Raw genomic sequence first — 8,110 nt, forward strand, 5'->3', positions numbered from 1 at the left:
TCAAATCAACTTCTATTAATGATTAATTTAGGTAGCTTATTTTAGCTAATCTTATTTTATTACATCTTACACCATACTTCATTGATTAGTGAAATAAAAAGTCTACGCCCAAAACCACACGGACTTCTCCCAACGGAGCCTCCCTAAATTTCAACTCTACGTTACCACCGCGAGGCGTCTGTGGCTATGAGTGATGTGCAGACGTGGACAGATGACGGACAGAAGGCTGCAGGAAGGAGTGGGGGAGACAGAAGGGGGTTAGTCCGCGCCCTGGGCCGACTTCAGGGGAAACTGTGCCCAGGGCTCGAACTTATTTTTTTAATCAACGTCAAATTAAAGTCTCTCAGCGTTTCAAAGAGAAGCTATATAAAACTCAAAAAGAGCTCTAAAGAGCATCCTGTGGTGTTCCTCACAGAGCTATTTGTCAACCACATGGCATCCCGAACAGACTTTGCCTAACAGCGTCCGAAGAGCACCCACGGAAAACACCCAGAAAACACAACCGGTCGAATCCATCACCTTCTATGCAAGTCTCGGCCTACCCCGCGACGGACTGGGGCTGGCTACCCCTACACAACAATTTATTGTCTGATTCACTGACACACATGTTCACTTGCGAAACTGCCATGGTGATTAAGTTATTTTATGCCTTTATTTTCCTGTGTTCCCATCGTTCCTTTAACGACACGTATTTGCGCGTAGCGGGAAAAACTATATGTGAGCATAGCTCTGCATTTCGGACCTCGAAACTCACGATCACAATCATCTGATAAGGCGTGAGTTCAGGTTCCGGTTCAGGTTCAGCGCACCGACATAGCGAGTACAAGCGTGTGACAGATCGGCGATGACGATAAAAAAATATAGAGACGTATAGGTCCCACTAACATCCAGCCGCCCCAGATCGATATCAACATAGAGAGTACTTCGTGTCACCCGGCCGTCATTATCACAGCAGTATAATCGAAGCGGTGTATACAGAGATTTTCCCCGGCACCCACAGCCTATAGCTGCCCACTTTCACTACCTAACACCCTCCCCCTAAAAATCGTACAACACCACATCGCCCCCCCCTCCCCCCCCAAAAAAAAATAACAGCAAAAACTGCCATAAGAAAAGCCCGGAAAACCGGCAGATGTCGCATCCCCTATACAAAATTCCAGCTGTCGTTTACAGCCAACGTATTACGGTGGAATGTAGTAATGCCCCTAAGGAGCTGCAAGAGGCATCCATTAAGATGCAATATGATACGGAGTATTCGTGTAGCGGTGCACTTTGCTCGGTTGTTTCTGACGAGGCTACCGCGCTTTTGATTTCCAGTAAAGCAGTATACATGTGCGCAGAAGATTGCCTCGTCGCTTACACGTTTTTAACGGGTGAATGCAACAGGACTGTTAAGGTGTATATCCGAGGCTGGATATGGAACCGATAGTTGTGTGTGCGCTGCCGGGAAGTAACACTAAATGGACGTTGCCACGTTGTTTCAAGCGAATCCAATGTCGTCGGCATATACCGCTGCGTTGTAAACGATACGAGTATACGGTTCCGCGCTTTCGGTTTTTATTTTCAGGCGGATTCGGTGTTTATTTATTCTCGTGAAATCGGTGTTTTTCGGTGATTTTTCTTGTGTGCACATGGTTTACCCTGCAGTCATCGGCGAATATAAATTGCAACCGGTATAATTTCAAAAACTGTGCGTCTCAGTTACAGCCTTAAAATATAACAAACAATTCAATACTAGCCCCTGTGAGACGTCACATGCTCCACCGCGAAGTGGTGGTACCTAAATCCTGAAAGTAGAGCTTAAATTTAACGTGTACATCGATTAATAACCCCTAATCTACCGGCGTATGTTTGTCGGTGCTTTCCGGAAAGGGGAAAGCGCAGACAAAAAGGGATGGCGACTGTGATTGATTGGTAAAAGAAAGAAAAAAGAAAAAGGAGATGTTAATCCCAAACCACGACTGTACTGTCAGCTTTACTTAGCGAGCACCATTAAATACAATGTTGCTCGCTAAGTTATTATCAGGAGGGAAGCGTGGGTTTCACGGGAGGCAAGTCAAAACACGAAAACAACGAGAACACATATTCCGAAGAATAAAAATTTCTGTGCGTTGCTGTCTTACTGCAACTAATTATTGATCGACTTATACTGGAAGTTCATATACGTATGTATTGCGAGTCACTAACATGTGACAAAAATCGCATTCGTTATATCGTTTATTATGTCCGCATCAGTTTCACAGTGCACTTCAAGGTCACGTTGCAACATTATTGTTCTCGCTAGCGCATATAATGTGTTTCACGTTAATTTTCACATTGATTATTACGTCCTTTATTTTATTTATTTTTTTGTCCTGATTTCGTTGTTGTCTCTTTGTTGATCGTTCACTGTGACTGAACTTTTTGATATGTACATAAGTACATATTATCAATACCTTCCATATCACACCGCTCTAACCTGTCTACATGCGCTTCTAACTTCTAAGAACCGGGTTTCCATTAGATATCACAACATCCACATGAAACTCCTAAGAGCGGCCCAACGAAACGTCACTCTAACGCATAATTTGCATCGTCCCAATGCGAAAGTGTTCTAATAAAAGAAAACTAAAGCTACAAAACAGATAGCAAGGCATATTATGCAGGCGCAGACGGGTTGATGTGGTTGAAACTGGTCGAGCGACTCCCGGCACGGCAGCGATCATGTGTGTAGTCACGCAGATATCATATTAATTAGAATCCTGGCTGCAGGCGCGGCGGAAGCCACTTGGCAGCCACACAGCACGCCGACCGTGACAACTTCACTGATTCCCATTTTAGCTGCGTGAAGCTTCATGCCTAATCCCGTTAGAAAGCGGGAAGTGAACACGCACGCGAAGGTTTCAATGTTTACCTGTCGCGTTTCCCTTTTTGCAGCTTATGTGTCCGCAACGGCTTATCACAGTTCCAGTTGCACTTGGATTTCTGCGTAAAGGTGTCAGAAATGGAACTGCTGTGACTTTTCGTGGTTATGAATGCGGAAGGAATAAGCGCGCTTCCACTCACGCAGTCTCACTTGTTTTGAATCAAGCAGACGACAGCGTCGTCTGCTTCATTCTTCGTGGCAGACTATGTACAACTGGCAGACGAAAAAATCTCGCAAGCAATGAAGGAGCTTATCTTCTCCCCAACGGTCCCCTGACCCTTGTCTAGGACGTACAGGCGCAGTTGCTTCATTGAGGTTATCAGTCTCTCACAAGCACAACGGACGCAAGAGGATACGTGTTTTGTTCACCTTCAGTGTTTCCGAGGCCAAGATCAGCGGGTGTTGCAAAAAAAGAAGAAGAAAAAAAGAGAGAAATCCAAAATTGTGCTAGGCGTGTATATGATGAAATAATAAACAATCATCCTCTCCCACTCTAACAAGGAAAAATCGTGCATCTCCGGTTGCACAGCAACAGATACGCATTGTTGTTCTCCATTGTTCTGAAATACGCAACGCAATAAAGGATTAAGGGGCGGAAAGGAAATGGGAGAGAAAGTGTTTTTTTTTGGGGGGGGGGGGGGGAGGGGGCGGTTGCAACCAAAGATTGGAAGAGGCGCCCAGGGGCGGATTTAGGGGGGGGGGGGTCCGGATGTCCTGACCCCCTCCCCCTCAATTCGAGACTTGAACATAGGGTTCAATGGACCAATCCCAGCATGCACCTGGCACTTGTCCATAGCTGACCCCCCCCCCCCCCCTCCCTTGGAAAAATCCTAGATCCGCCCCTGGAGGCGCCTGTTGATGTTTCATACTTCTGCCATAACAAGACGTTAAAGTACCTCACTTACCCCTCGATAATTATCCGAACACGTCTGACGGTTCTTGTATCGTAAGTATGCCTCAAATAGTACACCACTTCACGTGCAGAGTGGGGTAGCAAAGCTTAGTCTCGATTAGATAACCGTTATACGACACCCATTGTATAACCCCCGTATGCATCTCTTACAGCGATAACGCATGTCGTTACCGTTACTTAAAAAAAATATTCGTAGTAACACGAGGTTGTAGGAAATACAGTTCAAAACACATCTGCCGCACTTAGCAGACGATCAACGTCGTAATGTGTGCTTCAATGCACAGTGAATGTAAAGTGATCAAATGAAGCTGACGCCAAGGAAATATCTCGGGCATTTCACTCCCTGCTTGACCTTCGTTGTAACGCCGCATCTACATGGACTTCCTACACGAGGAACAGATTGAGGAGAGTAGAAAAAGGAATAATAAACTAGGAATAACAAAAGAAACACTCCTTTCGCAACAGGCTATCGTGCGGAAAACGGTCTGTGCATTGTTATAATAAACTTCATTAACGTCACGTAGATCACTTGAAATCAGAAACACATTGCACAGCGGGAGAAGACTTAACCCACTGCATTCGCGAATATTGGCCACGAATAGTTGCCACTGTAACACAGGATGTTCTAGCCGGCAATTTGAGCGGGCCGTTGCGACCGGTTCAGCAGGCGCGATGATACGACGAAGTTCTTTCCAAAACATATGCCTTCCCTTTTCACGTGATGCAGAAGATTTGGAAGCCTGCAACAGTTTGATGTCACACTTACCTGTACGCGGTAGCACCGAAGACGATGGGTTCAACCGGCCGGTATTTTATGCGCCGCACAGCTGTTTCTCTGTGGTACGGTTCACAAAGTTATCCAAGTCGCTGTGACTGCCGCACACACATGCAGAAAATGGAAAAGGGTGTCAGGCGTCGTGGAAGTCTCGACTGGAATATGGACAACGACAGAAACGAACATAGGAAGAGGCAGAGAATACTGCGATGCGCAAACAACTGCCACTCACTCAACGCAAAGAAGGGAAGCGATGCGATACGGCGATACCAGACGATAGAGCGGAGCGGCTGCGAGCCACGTGACCAACCGGCAACTTTCGTCTCTCCTTTCGTTCGTGAGATGGCGCCACTTGGCGGCGCGGTGTTGTTTAGTGGGAAGAGGGGGACTCGTCTTATACGTCACGCGTGCCAACCTTTTTCTCACCTTTTCGGGAACATCCTTATCTCTTTCCCTGCTTCTCACCACCCAGAAACATGTCCACTGTGGTGTTTTTCTGGTATGTTTTACACGACATTTTGCCTAGTTCTGAAGCAGGCAGCGTGATGAGAGGCAGGAACCTTGACTAGGGACAACTGCGCAGGCAAATTCAATAGGTAAAGAAAAGGAAGTGTATAGGCAATGGGGGTTGTCGGGTGAGGGACCTCTATTGTTAACTTCCCCACGCTTTTCCACTGGTCGCTCCCGTTTACACGGTCCTTCCTAACAATACCACAACGCGCCGGGGCTCTGAACAGGCAAAAGCGGTTATATCTCATATGGCCCGACTGTGCATAAGGTCCAAGTGACCAGAGCACCCACATGTTCATAAGACCCGAAAAGAAATTGGGCCTTTTGAGCATTTGGGTCAAATGAGCAGGGCAGGATAAGGTGTCCAGAAGACCCTAATGCCCAGAAGGCCCAAATGGTCACATGGCCCGAAAACCAGGAAGGCGTCGGATTGACCTGTGAGGTCATGGAACCGCAAACAACAGAAGCGTATTTCTCCATTCAACTAACCTTCCCTCAACCTTCCCTCACCTGAAAGAAAGGCTTATGTTGCCTCAGGGTCCCAAAACTTGCACTGATAAAAGTACCGCATTTTTCTGTGTATAAGCGCCGTTATACATTTAAAAAAATTCTCTGAAGAAGTCCTGCGCGTCATCTAATGTCATCATATGCGCGTCATCATCCTGCGCAGGACTTCTTCAGATAGCTTTTTTTAATATATAACGGCGCTTATATACAGAAAAGTACGGTACTTTTATCAGTGCGAGTTATAAGCAACAACTATTTTTCTGTAAAAACGCCTTTCAGGTGTGACAGCGCAGGAATTCCACACTTTTCCGAGAAGCCCTACGGCTTGGTATTTTGCTCGGGGCTGAGATTTATTATGTTAATCAAGTTGCGCCCATTTTGGACAATTGCACTCGGTGAATCCTCGGAATATGCTCCTTCTGCAGCGCGCATCTGACGTGAACACAAACAATGCGCTTCTTCCGCCGTGTGAAATGTAGTCTCCAAAGAGTTCAGTTACAGAATCAATTCCAAGGTGTTCGCCCATTTGATGGCACCCATTTGGTCGAACGGCCCCGAAAAAATGGCCCCGGAAAATTTGGTGACAGAACAAACGATCTCGGAAAAAATGGTTCCCGAGGGGTTAGAGCGGAAAAAACGGTCCCATGCGTAGGCATGGTTTGCTACGTTCAAACCCCTCCCGAAATCGTACATTTGGTAGCTCGTTTGGGATAGGGAAACGAGGAGTAAACCTTTCTCTCCTATGCAAATTTCCTCCTGAACCCCTCCAGAAATATTTTTTCTGGCTACGCTACTGCCGTGCCCGGCTTGGTTACCTTCGCAGAAAAAGCGGTACTCATTGTGCGTCATAGCAGTATTCCAGAGAAGGTTGAAAATCTTTTAATGTGGCAGACGGATAAGTTATTCAATAAAAATATTAGGCACAGAGCCTACCAAATGTACCGAACGAAATGTTGAACGCTTTAACGATTCATATTTATTTGTATTTAGTTTTTCCCAAATCTATATCTTATTTGCTTGAAAAATTGTTTCCTCATTTCAGCGCATTTATTAATATTTTTAGTTCAGTTACCTTTTTCTCCTCTGTCGCATTCATTTAATATTGTGCATAGGAGGAGGAGCAAAGAAAATATCTAGGACACTCCTAATCTTCCCTCCTGGTTTTCGGGCCATATGACTATTTTGGCCTTCTGGGCACCTGGGCATTTCGGCCTTCTGGACACCTTACCCTGCCCTGCTCATTTGACCCGAATGTTCAAAAAGCCCAAATTTTTTCGGGTCTTATGAACATTTGGGCGTTCTGATCACTTGGGCCTTATGCACACTCGGGCCATATGAGATGATACCGTTAGGGTTTACTGTCGTTCTTGGTGTCCTCCGTTCGTCACCATCTGACTGAACCAAACCTAGCTATTATATTTTATATATTATACCGGGGGTAGAATGCTGTGGTCTACAGTCACTAAATAAGCTCCCCTTCAGAGGTGTGACACTGGGTTCCACAGGCGACTTGAAGAAGCCATTTTGTTTCCGCTCCACACCAGCGCCATCCAGTGGCGTAGCCATAAAAATATTTCAGAAGGGATGTTATACGGACTTTACATGGGAGAGGAGGATTTCACCCTCGTTTCCCTCTCCGAAATGACCTACCAAAGGTACGATTTCGGGGGAAAGTCCGCACCCCCGAAACCCCCTCTCTGGCTGACTACGCCACTGGCGCTACCCACAGTTGATGAGCAGAGCCAGCTGACACAACAATGCTCGAATGCGCGTCACCTCCCTCCCAGTCTCGGCGTGGAAGGCGGTCACCCTCTAACCACTGTGCCACGGGAGCTGGTAGCGGGCGCTGTTACGGGACGGACGGGACAAATGTCACCGTACACCCCTGGCAGGTAAAACGTAAACTGCGTCAAACATGTGCACAGATGCGTTGTCCTAAACGTAAAAAAGGAAAAAGGAAACGCAAAAACACATCTTAACTAACAGACTAACTATATATACGCTCCAAAACTATTTCTCTCAAATGCTCCAAACTTTAATGTCTTTTTCTGAGTTTACCAGCGGCATGGCCGAGCGGGTTATTGGCGTCCCGATCGTTGGTGGTAGCCAAGGTCGTGCTGAAGACTGGGAGGTAGTGGGTTCGAATCCTACCACCGGCTTCTGTGCTGTTTCAGGTTTTCCTGGGTTTTCCGAAGACTTTCCTGACGAAGGTCGGCACAGTTCCCCCTGAAGTCGGCCCAGGCCGCATACGAACCCCCCCCCTGTCCCCCACTCGTTCCTTGCTGTCCTCTCTCCATCTGTCCACATCTGTACGCTGCTCATAGCCACAGTTGCTTCGCGGCGCTAACACGGAACCAAAAAAAAATTCGAGTTGTTACCGCATTCGTTGATAGATGAATTTATTGCTGGCGATGCTCGATCACACATATGTTTCCTGTTCTGGGTCGCAACGTAAATGCGAGATCATACAGATTGTAACTTCCTGTGCCTATAATAAGTG

General features: G+C 46.6%; 1 protein-coding gene across 4 annotated transcripts in view; it reads right to left on the reverse strand.

Moving 5' to 3' along the window:
* Window positions 1–4,852, reverse strand: part of LOC135399287 (axotactin-like) — a 76,051-nt gene extending 71,199 nt beyond the window's left edge. For all 4 annotated transcript variants that reach the window (XM_064631128.1, XM_064631129.1, XM_064631126.1 and 1 more), the window contains exon 1: window positions 4,585–4,852. The gene's annotated coding sequence lies outside the window, so the exon portion shown is untranslated. The remainder of the gene's footprint in view (window positions 1–4,584) is intronic.
* Window positions 4,853–8,110: the final 3,258 nt, after the last annotated feature.

Source organism: Ornithodoros turicata, chromosome 6 (genome assembly GCF_037126465.1).
Source record: "Ornithodoros turicata isolate Travis chromosome 6, ASM3712646v1, whole genome shotgun sequence".
In the NCBI taxonomy this organism is placed as follows: Eukaryota; Metazoa; Arthropoda; class Arachnida; order Ixodida; family Argasidae; genus Ornithodoros; species Ornithodoros turicata.